A 21,690-nucleotide genomic window follows, 5' to 3' on the forward strand; every position below is an offset into this window, starting at 1 on the left:
CCCCCAGGACTGAAACAATTGGAGAGACAGCTCTTAGCAGGCTATAACCCCCAGGGCACTATAGAGACAACAGACTGAAACACGCTCCCTGTGTAAAAGGGGCAGGCTTCAGGTTTGTTACACATCTTGTGGGGGTGCATGGGGAGACATGCCATCTTTGTGCTCTCCCTAGACCTCACTAAAACTGGTTGGTACCTCCCACAAAGTGTTGCTTATACGCTTGTCTGGAACCTGGAGTGTTGCAATTGTGTCAGATCTCAGATCACCTGGTCTGAAAGCCAGCAGAGATATTGACTGCAGTCCCACAGGACTGTATATATTTGCATACTTTAAAAACTGCTGCTTGGGGGTCTGGCTGTAATCAGCCTGACATGAGGTGCTGACTGAGATCTCTATCTTTGGAACACTGACAAAGCCTAGAATACCCTTAACAACTGGGACCTATCAAGAATAAATCAGGCTGCTTAGATAATTACAGAGGTTAGAGAGACAAAAAAGAGCTATCGCAAGGTCAATGACAAGGTTCATTTCTTATACAAGGTTACTCCTACAAGATATGGAGAGGTGGCTGTTTCATCTAATACACCGAAACAGAGAGAGTTAAGCAAAATGAGGAAACAAAGGAATATGTCCCAAAAGAAAGAACAAGATAAAACTTTGCTCCTTTCAATTAATTTGTCAATTTTACCTAAATTGTCAAATATATGGGCATAAACTTGCTCATTATAATTCCATACAGTTATCTTTTTAATATTTTTAGGATGGTTGTGTTCTCATCTTTCAATCCTGCTATTGGTTATTTGTCATTTAACATTTTTTCTTTTTTTTTAATGTTTATTATTTATTTTTGAGAGAGAGACAGAGACAGAGTGTGTGAGGAGGAAGGACAGAGACAGAGGGAGACACAGAATCCAAAGCAGGCTCCAGGCTGTGAGCTGTCATCACACAGCCTGATTCGGGGCTTGAACCCACTAACCATGAGATCATGACCTGAGTCGAAATCAGATGCCCAACCAATTGAGTCCCCAGGTGCCCTAACATTTTTCTCTTAATACATGTTGTTAATCTTTTCAAAGAATCAGAATGAGATTCCTTGATTTTTCTCTATCATGTTTCTCTTTGAAATTAGATTTATTTTTATCTTATTTGTATAATGTTCTTTACTTTGTTTGCTCTGGGACTTAATTTACCTTTTTTTCCTTCTGTTTTCTTAATGTGTAAGTTCAGATCAGAGAACTTATTTCTTTTATAATATAAACATTTAATGTTATAAATCCCCTACTAGATACTATTTTGTTTTCATCTAACACATTTGATTCATAGTATTTTATTGTAAATTCAGTTCAAAATATTTTTAAATTATTTTATTAAATTTATTTATTTTTGAGAGACAGAGAAAGAGCACAAGTCGGGGAGGGGCAGAGAGAGAAGGAGACACAGAATCTGAAGCAGGCTCCAGGCTCTTAGCTGTCAGCACAGAGCACGACGTGGGGCCTGAACTCACAAACTGTGAGATCATGACCTGAGCCGAAGTCAGACGCTTAACTGACTGAGCCACCCAGGCACCCCAGAATATTTTTAATTCCCTTTATAATTTCCCTATAGACTCTGTTTTTTATAAATGTGTTAATTTATAAATTTTTAAAAATCATATAATTTTCTATTTTCTTATTTCTAACAGTTATTTTATAATCAGAAAACATGTTTTAAATTTCTTATGGATTGTTTTATTACCCAGCATTCTGTCTACTTTTGCAAATGTTCCACATGCACATGAAACATATGTGTATTCTGCTGTTGTTGGTACAAGGATTCTATAAATCTCCATTAGGTTTAGTTAATAGGTAGTGCTGATTCAGCATTCTATGTTCTTACTGATTTCTGATCGACTTATGTTGAATCAAATATGAGAGATAACTGTAGATTGATCTTTATGCTTTATCAATTCTTTATTCATGTGATTTGAAGCTCTGTTGTTAGGTTCAAACATTTAAAATTATGATTTCTTCTTCATGAATTCATCTTTTATCATTATATAAAGTCCTTCTTTATCCCAAGTAATATTATTAGTTTAGATATCTACTTGTTCCTATATTCGCGTCATTACTCTAGCTCTGTTTTGATTTATTTTGGCATGTTGTATATTTCTCACTCTTTTACATTTAAGTTATATATGCCTTTGTATTTCAAATGAGTTTCTGATGTATGATACGTAGTTAGGTATTGGTTTTTCATCAAATGTATACAAAAATCCATGTAGTTGTTGATTTGATTGAATAAATATATGCCAATTTTTTAGTGTTTCTTAAAAATTTGTTCTATTTTCCTTTGTATAATTTCTCTAATTTTCTTCTTGAATATGGATTACAATGTTATAGTTCTAAAAATTCTAGTAACTTTCCAAAACTCAGTGATTAGTTTTACTGTCTTTTTAAATCCTTTTAATCCCTGTGAGAGTTTATAATATACATCTTTAACTCTTCACTTAATTACAGCCTAACTACATATGCAGTATTTATAAGATATTTACAACCAAATGCTGCCAATTCTTCTTTTCCATGTTTTGAACTACTTTTAAAATACACTTTTACTTTTATATTTTGTAAACCTATAATATTTTGCTGCTATTTTTAGCTGTACTCACTTTTCTATTAAAGAAATTTAAAATAAGCCAACATATTGTATATTTTTATCATTTTATATGTTGATGGTGATATTCATTTATTTGTGTACGTTCAGTTTTTATGTTTCTTATATTATCTCTACCTGATAAACTTGCTTCAAACTTCACTAAAGTGCACATCTCTTGGCAATAACATTTATCAATTTCTATTTGTTTAAAAAATACTCTTTATTTCTCGTTAATTTCTGAAAAATATTCCACCAGTATAGAATTTGGGGTTGACACCATTTTCCTCAGAATTTTAAATAGGTTTCTGGTTAGGTGTCATGTGTAATTCTTTTTGTTTGTTTATTTCAAGTTTTTATATAAGTTCTAGTTGCTTAACATATAGGGTATTATTGGTTTCAGAGTAGAATTTAGTGATTCATTACTTACATATAACACCCAGCGCTCATCACAGCAAGTGCTGTCCTTAATACCCTTTACCCATATAGCCCATCCTCCACCCATCTCACTCCATCAACCCTCAGTTTGTTATCTATCTTTAAGAGTTTCTTACAGTTTGCCTCCCTGTTGTTTCCCCTTCCTCTATGCTCATCTGTTTTGTTTAGTAAATTCCACATATGAGTGAATCATATAGTATTTGTCTTTCTGTGACTGACTTATTTAGCTCTAGCTTCATCCAAGTTGTAAATGGCAAGATTTAACTCTTTTTGATGGTGGAGTAATTGTGCATATATAACACTTGTTTATCCGTCATCAGTTGATGGATATTTGAGCTCTCTCCATAATTTGGCTATTGTTGATACTGCTGCTATAAATATCAGGGTGAATGTACCCACTTCAGATAAGTATTTTTGCATTCTTTGGGTAAATATCTAATAGTGCAATTGCTGGGTCATAGGGTAGTTGTATTTTTTAACCTTTGGAGGAAACTCCATACAGTTTTGCAGAGTGGCTGCTTCAGTTTGCATTCCCACCAACAGTGCAAGAGTGTTACTCTTTCTCTGCATCCTCACCAACATCTATTGTTTCCTGAGTTGCTAATTTTAGCCATTCTGACAGGTGTGAGGTGGTATCCATCATGGTTTTGATTCGTATTTTCCTGATGTTGAATGATGATGAGTATCTTTTCATGTATTTGTTACCCATCTGGATGTCTTCTTTGGAAAAATGTCTGCTCAAAACTTCTGCCCATTTCCTGACTGGATTATTTATATTTTTAGGTGTTGAGTTTGACAATTTCTTCATAGATTTTGGATATTTAAAAAAAAATTTTTTTTACATTTATTTATTTTTGAGAGACAGAGAGAGATAGCATGAGCAGGGGAGGGGCAGAGAAAGAGGGAGAGACAGAATCAGAAGCAGGGTCCAGGCTCCAAGCCGTCAGCACAGAGCCCGATGTGGGGCTCGAACCCACGAACTGTGAGATCGTGACCTGAGCCAAAGTCGGACACTTAACCGACTGAGCCACCCAGGAGCCCCTATAGATTTTGGGTATTAACTCTTCCTCAGATATGTCATTTTCAAATATCTTCCCTCATTCTGAAGTTTGCCTTTTAGTTTTGTTGATTGTTTCTTTTGATGTGAAGAAATTTTTATCTTGACCAAGTCCCAACAGTTGATTTTTGTTTTTGTTTCCCTTGCCTCGGGAGACATGTCTAGTAAGAAGTTGCTATGACTGAGGTCAAAGAGGTTGTTTGTTTCTATTTCTATTGACTGAAATTCAAGTTAATTGTTTCTCCGTTTGACTACTGATGAATCTATCAAATGCAATCTTTGTAAACTTTTTTATTCCCTATATGACAATTTGTTTTAATTTCCATCTTGCTAAAATTTCCTATGTTAGTATGTATTGTCCATCTTTTCAACTGTTGTGTTTAACATATCAGTCAGTTATTTTATAATCCCTTTCCTATAGTTTTGATGTCTGAACCATACCTGATTCTGATTTTATTGATTGCTTTGTCACTTGACATGTTTTTTGTTTCTTGATGTGTGTGTGTGTGTGTGTGTGTGTGTTGTGTTTCTTATAATTTTTAATCGATTGCCAGATCTACTGCACACAACAGTTGAATGGTATTTATGTCTGGAAAAGGACATGCCTCTTCTGTTTGTCTTTTATTGTTGGGGGATGAGTCAATTCAATCAGGAGGTAAGCTGAATTTATGTTTATTGTTCTTTGGTTCCCACTGGCTTTAAATTACTCTGAAACTACTTCGTGCTTTGGATAGGGTTTTGTCTGCTAGACTTTTTCTCAATGATCCATCTTCTCCCTCAGCAATAGGATTTTCCTGTGTTTCTGAGCCTTAGACATGGTCTATCTCCACTCTGTTAACAGATGTTGCTGTTGCTCAGTGCTTACAAGCCTGGGTGTGGGGGACAGAGACATTTCTGTTGTTCTGATTCATTCTTAGATTTAGGGAAGACCTATATCCTTCAGTCTCAAGAGTTAAGCTGTGTCTGTAATCTTATCTCTCTTCCAGAAGGAAATCTAGCTGCTAAATCCATGATTGTATCCTGCTCATATCCCAAGGTAGAAGGTATTTTGTTTTTCTTATTAATCTTCTCTCAGGCAGTGTTACCCTTGGGATCTACAACAATGAGAATTTGCCTTTCCCCAGCATCTTAAGACTTTTAAACCTTATAGAAGAAAACTGATGGGGCTTCATGCCTTCCTGTTTGTATTGGCCACCTTTTTCTTCCAGGCTTGTAACACAAAGGAAGACTCTAATATTTCACCCTGCTCACATCCTTCTCATAAGTATCCAGTGAGGGCCACAAAGAAAACCCAGAAACTGGGGGTGAACTTCCCCTGTGTCTGTGGTTCCCAAGGCTCTATACTGTCACACAAGGCAGCACTCAGCCTTTAGTAATTCATTGATATTTTATTCAAATTCTTCTTATCTATTACTATTGAGGTCCTGTCTTCCCCTTTCTATCAGTGTCACAGATGAGCCAGTGTTTATGTCTTTTATCTTCCATGGGGAACCTGTTAACATTTCTTTGTTTAGATTTTAGGTTAGTTTGTGGTCCTGTGACCATCTCTGTGATAGGCACAAAAGAAGTTATGATTTTGTATATTTTTCAGTCTTTTCTCTTTGTTAGAATGGGAACAAAGCTTTCAAGCTTTCTAGCTTTCTACATCCTAGTCTAAAGCTGGAAGGCCCTTTTCTCCATTTTTTAAATGCATAAATGAATAAAAGCAAGTGCATTTTCCCCCTTAATATCTTATATAATATGCTATCTGTATAACCTCACATACCATGCTTAGACAAAGAACAATGTCTCTTCCTTTTTTTAAAACACACGTTTTACTTACACGTGTGCCTCCAAATGGATATTCTCAATGCTGTGAAAACTCTTGATAATCACTAACTTTTTAAAAATATACAAAACCAGAGGCTCCTGGATGGCTCAGTCGGTTAAGTGTCCTACTTCAGCTCAGGTCATGATCTCACGGTTGGTGAGTTCAAGCCCCGCGTCTGGCTCTGTGCTGACAGCTCAGAGCCTGGAGCCTGCTTCGCATTCTGTGTCTCCCCCTCTCTCTGCCCCTCCCCTGCTCATGCTCTCTCTCTCTCTCTCTCTCAAAAGTGAATAAACATTAAAAAATACACAAGCCTTGTCAGAGGAAGTAACTGGAGACCTATTAATGTTCTAGAGACTGCTTACAATACTATAGAAACGAGTTTGTCCCAGAACATCAAGGGGAAGTTTTTTTTAATGAAATTTATTGTCAAATTGGTTTCCATACAACACCCAGTGCTCATCCCAACAAGTTTCCTCCTCAATACCCATCACCAACCCTCCCCTCCTTCCCACCCCCATCAACCCTCAATTTGTTCTCACTTTTTAAGAGTCTCTTATGTTTCGGCTCCCTCCCTCTCTAACCTTTTTTTTTTCCTTTCCAAGGGGAAGTTTTTAACTAATACTTTAAATTCATCTTCTAATGAATATGAAATTTCCCATGTACCTAGAATCTTAGACCTAGAGGTCTTCACCTATGTTGCGTATTATTGGACTAAGTCTCATGTGAGTAATATTAGTATGGTATAAATTGTTCGACCTTCTTTGCCAGTACATTGTCCTTTTTAAAAAATTTTTATTGTTTATTTTTGAGAGAGAGACACAAAGAAAGAAAGAATGAGCACACAGGGGAGGGGCAGGGAGAGAAGGAGACAGAGGATCTGAAGCAGGCTCTCAGTACAGCAGAGAGCCTGATGAGGGCCTCAAAGTCACAAACCACAAGATTATGACCAGAATCAAAGTCGGACACTTAACTGACTGAGCCACTCAGAAGCCCTGCTAGTACATTGTTCTTATGAAAGATTGCAGGAAGTAGAACTGAGGGACAGTGGATTATGTGCCATTTAGTTAAAAGTAGCCTATTTAGCTTCACTTCATCTATGGTTTCTTTAACACATTTAATTGAAATTCTCCCTCCCCTAATTTGGCAGAATATTTTGAACAACTAACAGGATGCCCCTGTTCATAAGAAAATACTTCATAAAATCTAATCTAGACTGATTTATAGTAAAATGAAGATAAAGCCAAAGTGGAACACATTTTATGAGGCTTAAAATTTGGGAGATAAACCCAATGAAACCCTTCATAGTCTGTAGTGATATGTTCTTTTGTCTGTTATTAAACACTTATTTTCTAACTGTCCCACTACAGCCTCATAAACACGAGTGTGCACACAGCACACACACATACACGCTTATACATTTCTCAGCTATATAAAAAATATGTAGTATTAGAATTGTGTATGTGCAGTGTTCAGCATTGCTCGTTGCTAATGTTCAATAGAGAGTAATATAGTGAGAAATAAAAATTCTTCACTCAGCCTCAAAAAGTACCCCTTGCAATTAACCACAAAAAAATAGGTACAACCACTGATAGGTACAACACTGATAAGATTGAAGGACTTTTCTAGCCAGCTTTTTAAATCCTGCCCCGACACACACATATATCCATATTTAGATTAAGAAAAAAGAAAAAAGAATGAATAAAACAGAACTTTAAAAGATTAGTAAGTTTAGCAGAAAATAATAAAATGGTAAGTTAAAATATAAGTTCTGAAAATTGGAAATCATTTGGGAGCAAAGAAAGAACTAGGAAGACTCACAAATGGATATGGTTATAAAGTGCATTTATAAGGCAAGATAAAATAATGTGCCTATGTGTCACATTCACTTACACAAAGAAATAATAATTTGCATTTGACTTTCTTAGACTCCTCAGAATTGCAATGTTCTTGGATTATAAACTCAGCTTTTGTAAGATAAACACAACTATCTAATTAGTGAGATATTTATTTCTATTGTTGTTGTTTAATGTGTTTGTATGTATTTTAAAGTTCGCTGTTCAGCAGTTAAGATGGAAAGACGCATTCCCCAAAATTGAAAATTACACATGAAATAAACACTTAAATCTTTAATCATAAACACTGACTTGACAACCTGAGAAGAAATGAAATGATTCCAGCTGTGTTTTGCTTTGCCAAATACTCTTTGTTACAATTCAGAGTTGCTTTGTTCTTTTATAATGTATCATTTCATATGTAGAATAAAATCCCTTGATATCTCTAATTATAAAACTTAATACAAAGGGGTGCCTGGGTGGCTCAGTCAGTTAAGCATCTGACTTCAGCTCAGGTCAGGATCTCACGGTTCATGGTTTTGAGCCCACCTCAGACTGTGTGCTGACAGCTCAGAGTCTGGAGTCTGTTTCAGATTCTGTGTCTCCCTCTCTCTCCGCCCCTTCCCTGTTCTCTCTCTCTCTCTCTCTCTCTCTCTCCCTTTCCTTCTCCCTCTCTCTCTCTCAAAATGGTACTCCTGACAAGCCAAGTCTTATTTTAGCCCCAATGCTGCCTTTAGTAGAAATGAAAAGGAGGCCCACAAACCCCTCATTGTTTCTGATGAGACCTCCAACCCATCCCAACATTCCTAACCCCTGCCTAAGAGACTATTCCTAAGTAGAAGGACCTAATTAGATCTGATTTTCCACCTTTATCTAAGAGACCATAATGTCTAATGTCATCAGGATTTACATCTTTAGTTACCTGGGTAATAGTAAAGCTTACTCCTCAACATCTATACCCGTATCTCCATAAATCTCTCTAAATCCCCTAATTTGACCTATTCCCTTATCCTTCCCTAATCACCCCAAATTTCCTCATGGAAATTAACAGTACCCCATCAGCAAAATCACCAATTCTCTAAAATTCTTCTTCCAGATAAAACTGAACTGGTTCTTTTATCCTGAGGGCATTGCCCTTCCTATAGACTACCAAGTTAAGTCTGCTTTTTCTTCCTGCTGCCTTTCTACTACCAAGGCTGAATGGCAGGCAGGTTTACTTCTAGATCCATTTCCCAGCACTTTAAAAATATAGACAATCAAATGTGGTTATCTACTTACTTTTTATTTTATTACTAAGTTATTACTTTTCATTTCAGCCTCTAAGTTCATTTCCTTTTCCACTATGAATAATATCAACATTCCTGGAGATTTCAGTATCCACACAGACCCTCTGTATTAGGCATGTCCACATCTGCTATAAATAAGATAACTTTAAAAAAATCACAAATGTGTATATATGTATGTAGAGCATTCTTTGGTGGTGAAATATTCTTGAGTGTTGACAAGGCCAGTCCTCATTCCATTTAAATGAAATGTAGCAGCTCTGGACTCATTTTTACTATCAGTGCTAAATTTCAAGCCACTTCTTTGAAGAATTAGGCAATCATGAGGAAGCTGTGTTTATTCATTCCCTTTTTTATATCCTTTGCATTTATTGTTTGTAGAATCTTACTTAAATGATAGAGGAGGGGCAGAGACAGAGGGAGACATAGGATCCAAAGTGAGCTCTGCACTGACAACAGAGAGCCCAATGCAGGGCTCAAACTCACAAACCACAAGATCATGACCTGAGCCAAAGTCGGGCACTTAACCCACTAAGCCACCCAGGAGCCCTGCTAGTACATTGTTTTTATGAAAGATTGGTAGAAATGTAACTGAGGAAAAGTGGATTATGTGCCATTTAGTTAAAAGCAACCTATTTAACTTTACTTCACCTATTAGTTCCTTAACACATTTAATTGAAATTCTCCCTCCCCTAATTTAGCAGAATATTTTGAACAACTAGCAGAATGACCCTGTTCGTAATGAAGAAAAATCAACTTTGACAGGATCCAAGTCACCATTCTTGCCAGTTTCAGAAAATGATGTAGTTTACTGTCTCAGTTATTTGCCCTCATCCTGTCCAACAAGCTTGTACCTTGTGTCTCTTTTGCCATGCCCCTGAAGTCATAATCATATCTGTGTATTGCCAATAATTGCACCACCTCAAAAATATACATTTAAAATAACTCCTCTCACCATGTTCTCTATCTTTTCAACATAGTTTTCTAGAACTCATATTTCCACAATTTTCAACCCAATTGGGCACTCTACTGAAATTTTGTGGTCTAGAATACACCATAAATAGTCAACATCCCTTTTTACCAAGCTTAGGGCTCATAATTAAAATCATAGTCTTAAACACACTTTCAGTTCCCACACCTTTCTTCCCAGAGAATTTACATGTCAAGACCCACATTCTTGTTTATTCAACTTTCTGCCTTCTCTGCTTCTAAACCTGAACAGATATATATTGCTTTTCTTACTTTAAATTCATCACCACAACTTCAAGTGTGCCCTCATTTCTATCCTAAAATACTGTTATATTTTCATAGATCATTTACCTACCCACTCTCATAGAAAGATATTTTAAATTTCTCATCTCCCTGTTAATATTCAACGTGTTTTTCCTTCCTCACTCTCAGCTGATCTTTGCCTCTAAGAAAATTGAAAAATAACAAGAGAATTTCATCACTATATCTATAAATCTACCAATTTACCTGCATTTAGATACATGTACCCTCTCTGGATGCTTTTTATTAATATATGCACTGTCCATATTCCAATAGAAAGCTGAAATTCCATGTGTCATGCAGTTCTTTCTATACAAGGGCTTAATTCCATTATCTTTCTCAAGTTTCATTATTTTTCCATGTTCAACTGGGTATACTGGCTCATCAGCATACAAATATGTAGTGGTCATATTCATTCTTAAAAAAAAGACACCCATTTTATTTACAGTTCACATGGCTTGTCTGTTTTTCACTATATTAGACTACTCACAAAACTTGTTTATACTTGCTGTCCTATATTTCTCAAATTTTATTCTCTCTTGTTACAACTTAACCAAGCTTTCATCCTAACCCCAACAAAATCAGATTAGAGACATAATCCAGTATGTAATTCTCAATCCTCGCCTCACCTCTCACTTAAGTATTTGGCAGTGTATACTTCTTTTTTCTGTTTGCATTCAATTATTCCCTTGATGAAATCACCCAGTCCATGCTGTTAAATGTCGTCTGTATGCTGTTGAATCTCAATTTACATCTTTTTTAGCTGTCCTCCTTCCTAAAGTTTAGGGTCACTTATTCAACTGCCTGTTCTATTATTCCATTTTAATATTTAATAGGCCTCTTAATCTCAATATATCCAAAGAACAGCTTTTAATTTCCAATCTACCCCAATATTTACCTCCCACATTATTCCTGATGTTAATAAGTGGCAACTTAATCACTTATTTATACAGTCCACAATTTCTGAGTTATCCTTGACTGTTCTCTTTCAACATACATTTAATTTATCAGCAAACTTTCTCATGTTCCTTAAAAATACATATAAAATATAAATACCTCTCACTACTTATGTAATCTTTTCTGTTTCACTGTGTTTTAAAAACATGCTTGGACCTTCCATTTTTGGTACAGATTTGTCAGAACCATATATAGTGACCAAGAAAATTTCATGGGGTTGAGTGGTGCATGGGAGGCTGTGAAGGCGTTGGCAGGTAGTCAGAAGGCGTTGGCAGGTGATGGAGGGAGATAGAGCTAGAGCTGGTAGACATGGATGCCCTTCTGGCATGGTTTAGATATGGTTATATTAAATAAAAAAGTAAATTGATTGTGCAAATAAGTAAACATGTTGAGGTGACAGGTTTCTCACTGTGGGGAGGGATTAATGAACATGGAAATATGCATACATATAAATACACACATGTCTAGTCACACATGCATAAATATACCCAGATAATTACAGAAATAGTCATATTTTTACATATATATGTATATTGGATGGTTCCAGAGCTGTGGCAATTTTTTTTTTTTTTTGTCAAATTGAATCTGGAGCATCACTTTCTTCCAAAAGAATGAGGACGTGTCAAGAAGATACAGAAACCAGCTAACGGTGACTCCTAATGACAAAATTTGTAAAATTTGAGCATTAAGAGATATGTAACATGAAATAGGAATTCATGAGTCCATATGAAAATAAATAAATCAATGAATGAGTATAAATGGCAAATAAAGGAAAGCTATTCCTTATAGTAAACTACCATCTAATAAATTCAGAAGCAGTATAGCAAATCATCAAAGGCAAAGAACAGAGTGGTGGTTGATTCAGGCAGGAGTCATCAATGAATGCTAACATTGGATATTTGGTGAGGGTCAGAGTACTTACAATGTCTCTCAGTATCTTCTCACATTGTGTTGGGTTGATTGTAATGGAAAAAATGATGACTTGTGATGAAGATGTTTGGCAGACTCTGACATCATGAGACTGTATGACCTGAGTCTGGTCATATGGAAACATTGGATGGACATAAGTTGAGGGCCACAACTTTTCAAACTGTAAAAATAGTAGGGATGTGGAAGAAGTGAGAAACTCCAGGCTGAAGGGATGTGAAGAGACATAAATATTGAATGCAGCACCTGCTCATGGATAGGACCCTGAACCATAAAAAGATAAGAGATATTATTGGCAGATTGGTGAGATTTGCATGCAGTTTGTTCATTGGTTAGTAGTTGTAGTATTAGCACTGATTCTCAGCTTTCGTGGCTTATATAATTAGTATCTAGCCAATGTTTTTCTCCTTGGCAGATACACATTACAGTATATAAGGATCATTCAATATTAAGTTTGTACTTTTCTCACAAATGTTTCCTAAGCAGGAATATCTGAAGAAGAAAATGCAGTAAAACATTGACAGCGATAAAATAAATTTTTGAGAATTATTTTAAAATTTAAAAATATGTTAACTTCAAGAAAAAAAAGCAAAACAAAGCAAAGCACTCTGATAAATTTCATCTGTCAATTATATTGCAAATACTGAATATATAAAAGACAAATATTCCACTCACAATTTAGAAGTATAATTCTTAATTCCAAATAATACATTTGAGCAATGACATCATCAGCCATTTACCTTCAAAATTATCATGAAAAATTATTCTAAGATTAAAGCAGTATGAATACAGAAGATCAAAGACATAGCAAAATTATACATAAATATTCTTTTATTTTTCAGATGCATATGTTTTGCTTATATATTCAAGTAAATGCACTCAATTTGACTTTTCCTAGATGGTCTATCAACTCTTCTTACTAGTAATCAAATAAAAATGAACTTCTATGTTAATATTGAGGATGCAGGTGGATGCCTTGGAAATGCAGGTGTTTGAAATGAACAGCTAAATGTCTGCGACATCTGGCTAAGCCTCTGTGGAAGCTGTCAATTCCCTTTCCAGCTGGAATCACAGTGGAATGTGTAATTACTGTAACACTTTCAGCAAGAGACAGACATGTCCCTGCAAACATTAGTCATCCAACCGGAAATTCCCAGAGAGTCTCAGTCAGTGCCCTTCTAAAAGAAAGCACTAAGAAACTGACAGAAATCTGTTTTTCCTTTTATTAAAAAGGAAGAATTTTCTATAGATTACAAAATTCAGTTATCTTTCTGCATAATAAGCAGAGGTGTTCCTGAAAAATCTTGCATTTTTACCTTCTGTCAAATCCATTTTTCCTTCTTTTTGATGCACAAATATCATAGTATCATAATTTTATCTACCATAACTAAGTCCCATTAGTAAATTATGACCCGTAATTATTCACATCATTGAATATTTTCTTTTTAAAGATGAATTTGGCCAAACGAGTATCATAAGGAATATATTACCAAATAATGGCAGTTATAGACTAGTGACTAGGTATTCCCAGTTGCTTCTAAATTAAGTCATAAAAACGTTTTTTATTGCACTGATGGAATATAAGCCTTTATTAATGGCATAAGATTAGATAGTGATTTAAACAAACTATTATTGAATGCTCAATCTTCTTATCTCTATAATATAGATACTAATAGCACACACTTTATAGAATTCTGAGGAATCTATAAACATGGTAATTAGTGTTTAATTAGTATTTAATATGTTATTTGTTATTATTAATATTATTCTAGATGCTGTTGACCTAGAGATAAAATACATACTTTTTGTCTTTGGGGAATTCACATAAGATTCAGACTGTGAGTGATCTGAATTCACATGAAAATGTAATTACTGTTTGAGTCTAAGTGAGATTCATTAGATACATAAAACTTACCTGAGGACTTTCTACTTCCTAAAGTCAACATTTTGCTGAAAATAGTAGAAAAACAGTTTATAGTACTGAACTGAGAAACAAATAAAAAAGATTTGGCCTTAACAAGTTCCCTTTAACATCTCTAAAGAAGAAAGAGTACAGGTAGAAGAGAAGAAAAATAAGAAGTCATAGAAAAAAAAAGAGAGCAAGGCATATTTATAAATGGTTACTTGTGAGTAGAAGCTCTAGAATAAAACAAAACTATTGAAAATGATAGCTTGATAAATTGAACATGATAACTTGCAGAGATGGAAAAGACTTGAACAATTCATTTTAAGTAATCCTAACGGGCCACTGCTTACCTTCTGTTTGAGTATTTATCTTGTCATCACATAGTGTGAGCTATTGGGAAAATTGATAAACATGTTTATTATATCTTCACTCAAATCATTGATCAAGCTGTTCAACAAAACAAAGCAGAGATAAAAACCATGCGGTATGACATGAAGGTGTGCTCATTAACCAACCTCTGTTTATTATAGTAACTTAGAAATCAAAGTGAACCAGATGTAAATTTGTCTAATCCACAAATATTCCCTTGTTCATTGTGATCTCTAGACAATTATTCACTACTGTAATGATGTCTCTAGAATTGTTCATTGGTTAAAAGTTGCATACCAGGAAAATTATGAGAAAGCATAATTCAGAATATCTTCAAGAGAAGACATCTGAGTTGGCCCACTCATTAATACTAAGGAGGATTACTGCAATATTAAAAATGTCTTTATTGGGTGTTTACTCTCTTGTAAGGACTGTTGTTCATTGCAACCAATAATAAGCCCATTGGTCTGGAATGATTTACCATAATATCTCATTAGGTATTATTTATATGTCACAATAATTCTCTGGGAAGACAGCTATCTCCATGGTCTTCACTCATTCCATAAATAGATGTAAAGGGAAGAAAAAAAATATCTGTTGATCTTTTATTTTGGTTCTATGAATTCAAGCATCATTTAAAAAAGTATTATGTCATGTAACTTTAGTAAATAATTGAATAAAGTATTAATATTCCTACTGAACAATCAAACAGAATCAGAAAGACTAAATGACTTTCAAGAGGTTACATAGCTCCTAGGTGGTAAATTTGGTATCAAAGCCTAGTCTTTATGAATTAGAAGCCACATTGTTTACATGATGTTATTTCCCATGTTTTAATTACAGAATTAGGGAAGTGCCCAAGGGTACTGAATGGTGCAGTAAGGTCTACAAGATGGACACATGCCAATTATTTTTTGATTCATTAATATCTGAAAACCAGTAGTGAACACTCAGAGCTCTTCCCAGATCTCTTCAAATTAGGTGTGTTTTATCTGTTTCTACATCTTTTCTGGTAAATAATCCCTCATTCTGCCCCTTAGTAGGGACAGCATTACCCAATGTGACCATGTTGAGACTTGAACATAGGGATGAATGATTGCAGAAAAATTAGATAAGCTGGGTCTGACAGTAGGAGATATTATAATCAAACTGGGGTCCCTGATATTAACAAGTATCATAGCATTTCAGAATAGCAAAGACTAGGTGACAACAATTATTCACCAAACCTAAGTGGACATACTTACCTTAATCAGTAATAAGGTCAGAATAGGAACTAAGGTATCCTGAACTACAGGGAAAGTAAGTAATGGCTAATAGAGTATGCAGTATTCCTAGTGTTGAGTTAGATGGGCAGTTGACAATATTGGTGCTGGATACATATAATAAAAAAAAAAATCAAGAGTGGATAAGCAGAACATTAAAGTCAGTTGCCCCTTACTCAAATTCCAGAACAATAGTATTCAGGTCCAGAATCCACTAAATGAAAGAAAGGCAACACCCCAACAAGTGAATACTGTAGCCATTGCTCTTGTCCTTTTCATAGATGGTTACCACTATTTTCACATATCTTTCAAGGACTATTAGACAAAAAGTCTGAGTTGATACTGATACCTGGGGACCCAAAGCAACATTGTGGCCCCTTGTTAAAATAGAAGTTAATGAAGGCAAATGATTAATGGAATCCTGGCCTAAGTCTGTATCACAGTAAGTTTAATAGGTTCACAAACACACAAAGTGATTATTTCCTAGTTTCAGAATGTAGAGTCCAGCTGGACATATTTGGAAGCTGGAAAAACTCTCATATTGGTTCTCTAATAGGAAACGCCAGGTGGAAAACTTCTCCCCAAAGGTAATAAGTGAAACAACACAATACCTAATTGCAAGTGGAATTGGTTCACTTTTAAAGATTTCAAGGATATTAGGGTTGTGGGTCTGATTATTTCCCTGATTTCTTCAAAATTATAGAGTATGAACAAAATAGATGTATCATGGTGGCTATCAATGGACTACCACAGATTTATGGTAGCCTAAGTAGCTGGCTGCTGTGCCAGATTTGGTAGTTTTACTATAATATTTCAGCATGACCTCTTGTGGTTTTTACATGGCTATTAATCTTGCAAATAAGTTTTTAGTATTGACCCATTAAGGAAAAGTAGGAATAATTCACATTCACCTGGAAAACAGAATACATTCAAAGTCATGCACCAGGGCTTTATGTTATGCTTTATTGTAACAGTCTTGCCCTCTGTCACAATATAACATGAACAGAAATTGATGTCCTTGAAATTTTGGAGAAGAGAACATTGGCCCACCTTCTGATGAGATCATGTTAATCAGACCTAACGAGCAGATAAATGCAAGTACTCTGGATGCCCTGGCAAGGCACTTGCGCTTCAAAAGGTATTCCAGATCAATGGGCATATGAACATGGTATTCACTAGTTTTACTATATATGTAACACAAAAAGCCTCAAGCCTGATAGAACATTGACAAAATTTCTTAAAGGTGCTGGTAAGGCACCATCTTGGATAGATGGTATCATTCAAGACGTGATATAGTCCTTAAACTCTTGGCTATTATATGTTAGAAAACATGGATCCAGAAACCAAGGGGAAAGTAAAGAAGGAGTGGTTCTAGTTATCATCATATTCAGAGTCCCATCTAATGCTTTCTAATAAAACAGCTTTAGATTTCTTGGGTTTAGAAGTCCTGGTTCACAGATCCAGGGTTCTTCCATCATGAACACGGTACAAATTGTGCTAAACATAAAATGATGGCCACCACCTGGTTATTTGAGCTCCTTGTTTCTGTGGAACAGAAAGCAAAGACAAGAGTCACTATACTGGCTAGGGCTGATCCTCAGGAGAGAGTAAAATTACTGCTACATGGTGTAAGCAGGGACGAGCATGTCTGAAATCCAAGGGAGACAGTAGAATGTCCAGTTTTAACTATGAAGAGACAAATACTATAACAATAACCTGATCAGGTATCAACAGTGGTAAATGAATGGTTTAGCATCCCACCTGTTCGGAAAATTTACCTAGACTAGCAGAAGCACTACTTGAGAATGAGGATAATATAGAATGTTTTGCAGAGAAGAATGATAATAAATACCAATTATAACTTTAGGACAAACTGCAGAAGGCTAGACAGTAACTCACCCTACTACCCTTCTTTTTGTGTACGTTTTCTGCCAAATTAGTCACCAACAGTAACTTTAAGAAGACATGCAGGTTTAGAGTGACTTTAATATAAGAAGTGGGTGTGTATGAGGGATATTAATTTTATTGATCTTCACAAAGAACCAACTTTTGGTGCCATTACGTATCTCCATTGTTTCTCTATTTCACTTTTCCATTTCATCTATTTTATCAAATCCTTCCATCTGCTTGCTTTGGGTTTACTTTGCTCTTCTTTTTCAAGATTCATAAAGTGAATGTTTATTTTTGTAAGTTTTAATTTAAATTCCAGTTAGTTAACATACAGTGTAATATTAGTTTCAGGTGCACAAACAGTGATTCAACACTTCCATACAATACTCAGTGCTTTGATATCTTTACCAAGGTTCAACAGTTCCTTCATTTTTACCTCTAATTCTTTTTATTTATTTTTTTAAACATGAAATTTATTGCCAAATTGGTTTCTATACAACACCCAGGGCTCATCCCAACAGGTGCCCTCCTCAATACCCATAACCTACTCTCCCCTTCCCCCCATCAACCCTCAGTTTGTTCTCAGTTTTTAAGGGTCTCATGTTTTGGCTCCCTCTAATTCTGTTTAAAATTTAAATCAAGGTAACCTGACACTTTAAAAGAAGTTATATAGCTATATACTAAAATGTTAATTTTATCCAGGCATTTTTTCTATACACTGAAATTTAACTAATGTTAATTTTTATTCATTCTGGAAGATAGGATTTGGGATGATAACTTTCCATTATTGTATAGTTTATTTGATAGAATACTTTGTAAATTACACATAGCATTTTAACATAAGAGTAAAGTAAATATTAAAATTAAAAATAGAAATATGATTAATGATAGGCTTAATAAATTCAACTTTCAACTTGTTATCTAATCAAAATAATTTAGACTTAATAATAGTCCATAACTCAAAAACATAATATTATATAACTCATAATTACTTGCTGATTTTTTTTATTTTAACTTCATTACATAAAGAATGAACATTTCTTAAAGTTAGCCTATATTTAAAAATTCATTATACACCTGGCTTCAAATTATGATTTTTTGTGAGTATAATCAACTTGCTTTAAAAAGTATTTGAGGCAACTTCATCTTAATAATAATATTAAAATTTTTAATAAGGAAAAATACAGGATAGAGACCACCAAAAAGAAATAAGATGGGTAGCTATCAAATGGTGTTTTGAATACATTACTAAAATTTAAATGGTTGGCTTTGGCATATTCAAATTTCATACTATGATATACAAATAAATCAAATAATATAAAGATAAAGATTTTCTGGAAACAAATATAAAAGAGAAATTTGACACATGTGTTTCACATAAAGGATAAATTAGAGAATCGACTGGATAATAAACTTACCTACTTTTTTGTATAAAACACAGGAATACTTTCATTACTTTCATACAGATGTTTCTTATATACAATGTTTCTAAATGGTCAAGCCATAACACTGAGTCCGAAGGCTGATATTTCTCTCTTAAATATCATATACAGGTTTATAGTCCACTCTATTTAGAAATAAAATGAATGAGAATATGACAGTTAAATAATTTCATAAATTGTGAACACAGCCTAAAAACTTTGTATATGCTTTTATGTCCCTTTCCTTTCCGAGAACCTTTAAGCCTAAATAATTTGACAGATAAGGCAACTTCTTTTACAATTTGATTATCACCTGACAGAAAATAATTCCACGGATAAGAGATCACATAACGATTTTTCCACACATAATCCCAAACTTCAAAGTACTAGAAATACTAAAATAGTAAAGAATGAGGTCAATCCCTCAGAAATATAGCACCAGGAACTTCCCTTATCCATTTTGTTGTATGGGTTGCAAGTGATATAGAACTCTTGGGAGGTGGCTAGATTTAATTATAATTTAGAGTTTGTACAACATGTGAAAAAATATTTTTCTGAGTTCATATTTCAATCAAGGCTATTTCTTTAACTTTAATAATGTAAGAGATGTCATGAAGCCAATAAGTGATCCCCAAGTCCTCCTCTCAAATGTTATCTGTCTTAAGTCATGATTACACCCCTAAGAATCTATGATCATAAAAACTGGTATCTTGTCAGGTGTGACAGTTTGCTTCTATATACACTTTTTGGTGATAAAATCTATTAATATTTGCTTAAAATTCCAAGTGTATAAGAATGGATTCCACATACTTGTACCCAACACAGAAACACCTATACACTCAAAGCCCACTGAAAATGTCCATGTAGATATCTTACATACATTACTAACTAATACAAATTCATGCCAAGTAACCTAAAGTCAATCTCAGTTGGGCTAAAATGATGTGAAATCTTGTGAATTAAATTGCCTTTGTTACATATATAAATTTATTTGAATTTTTAATATTTTACTGTATTTTCCTATCTTTTAGGCCGTTATGTGTCCCCCACCCTACCCCAGATACTTAATCTAAAGATATCTCTTTTAATTTTAAGAAAAAAGCAAATTTCACATTACTAAATTAAAAAGTGCTAAATACTATGCTCTATGCTAGGCTGGGACCCAAAAGTACAAGAGCCTCAGACCCTAGAAAGTAATTAAGAATAACTTCAAGGTTCAGAGGAAGCTTAAAAGACAATAAAAAAGAAATTTTCTTTGGAATGACCTTGTGTTTAAAGAAAATAAATATTTTGTTCTATTGGAGATTGAAAGGGTGAAAAATGAAGCTAAACTGCTAGATAGGAGCCAATTCATAAATGAGCTTAGACAAAATGCCTTAAAATATATGAAAATTTCAAAAATTGGCTTTGATAGACAATTATATTAATGGTTGTGGAGTGATTAAAACTATCCTTCTATATGTAAAGTGCAAATATGATTAATAGAACTTTAGGTTGAACAAATCATTAGGCAAATTGATCATTAATTAACTGACACTAAGCAAATTTGTTTTAGGTTACTGGTTTTCTTCCAATTTAATATGTCTAAAATAAACAGATATATTTTTTTAAGCTCAACTTCAAAAGAAGCACAAAAAATCTTTGTTAATCGTGAACTTTCTTCTATACTGAAATAAAGAGGAACAGGTAAAAGCAACTGAAATGTCAAATCAGGTAAGTAATTTAGATTGTGCTTTTCACCAACTCATCTGAGTGCTGCATTTCTCTGTGAAGTCAAATGCACCACAGGGGATATTTTTAGATAATTTTTGACAAGCAATGGTACCAAGCCTAAATAATATTTTTCAGTAGAATAGTCTCTTCCCATCTAAATGTCACTACAATCCTAGAATCTCAGCCACATATGTGTGAAATATTTTACAATATACAAAGTTCTTAAGAAGAAGGATATATTTCTGTTTTGTCCTGATGTAACTCAACTATTCTAAAATAGATTGGTCCTTTTTATGGATATTAATATAGTTTTGAAATCGCTGTGGCATGATTACATTTATGTCCTGTTTTCCTCTTGTCCCTAAACACAAAGTTTTAACAAACCTAAAACAAAGCACCCACACCATAGATCTGGTATCTCATCGAATCAGTACGGGAAGACAGCTTACAATAGGAGTAAGTTAGTGAGAGTGAGTGAGTGAGTTGTGTATGTGTGTAGGGAGGTGGGGGGGAGAAAGAGAGATACTGAGACCTAAAACTCTCAGGTTACCTAAATCTTCCCCTCAGTGTTCATGCAGATAATGAAAAAGCCATGTACCCAGATTATGTTGTAATTGTTCTCTACAGAATGCTTCCCTTGAGTTAATTGAATAGATATGTAAACATTAATATAATGCAGTGACAAGGAACATGAAAAAGGGACTCCAAGAGCCTGAAACTTAGTCTGCCATGATTAGGCCACATTCTGCCACTATCTCCGGAAGATGTACTAGTCATTTGACCTGTCTACCTTTGATACTAATTTCTTAAGTGCAATGCTCAATTAGTGCCACTAGACTCATATATCTAGAATAGTATCCAAAGTTATTTTAAAATAATGATTTTATAAAGTCAGCAGAAATGATTCATGGAAAATACCACAAATTAC

The sequence above is a fragment of the Lynx rufus genome, unplaced genomic scaffold (assembly GCF_022079265.1).
Source record: "Lynx rufus isolate CCGP_SWC_20201006 ecotype Redwood Valley unplaced genomic scaffold, mLynRuf1.p SCAF_3, whole genome shotgun sequence".
NCBI lineage: Eukaryota > Metazoa > Chordata > Mammalia > Carnivora > Felidae > Lynx > Lynx rufus.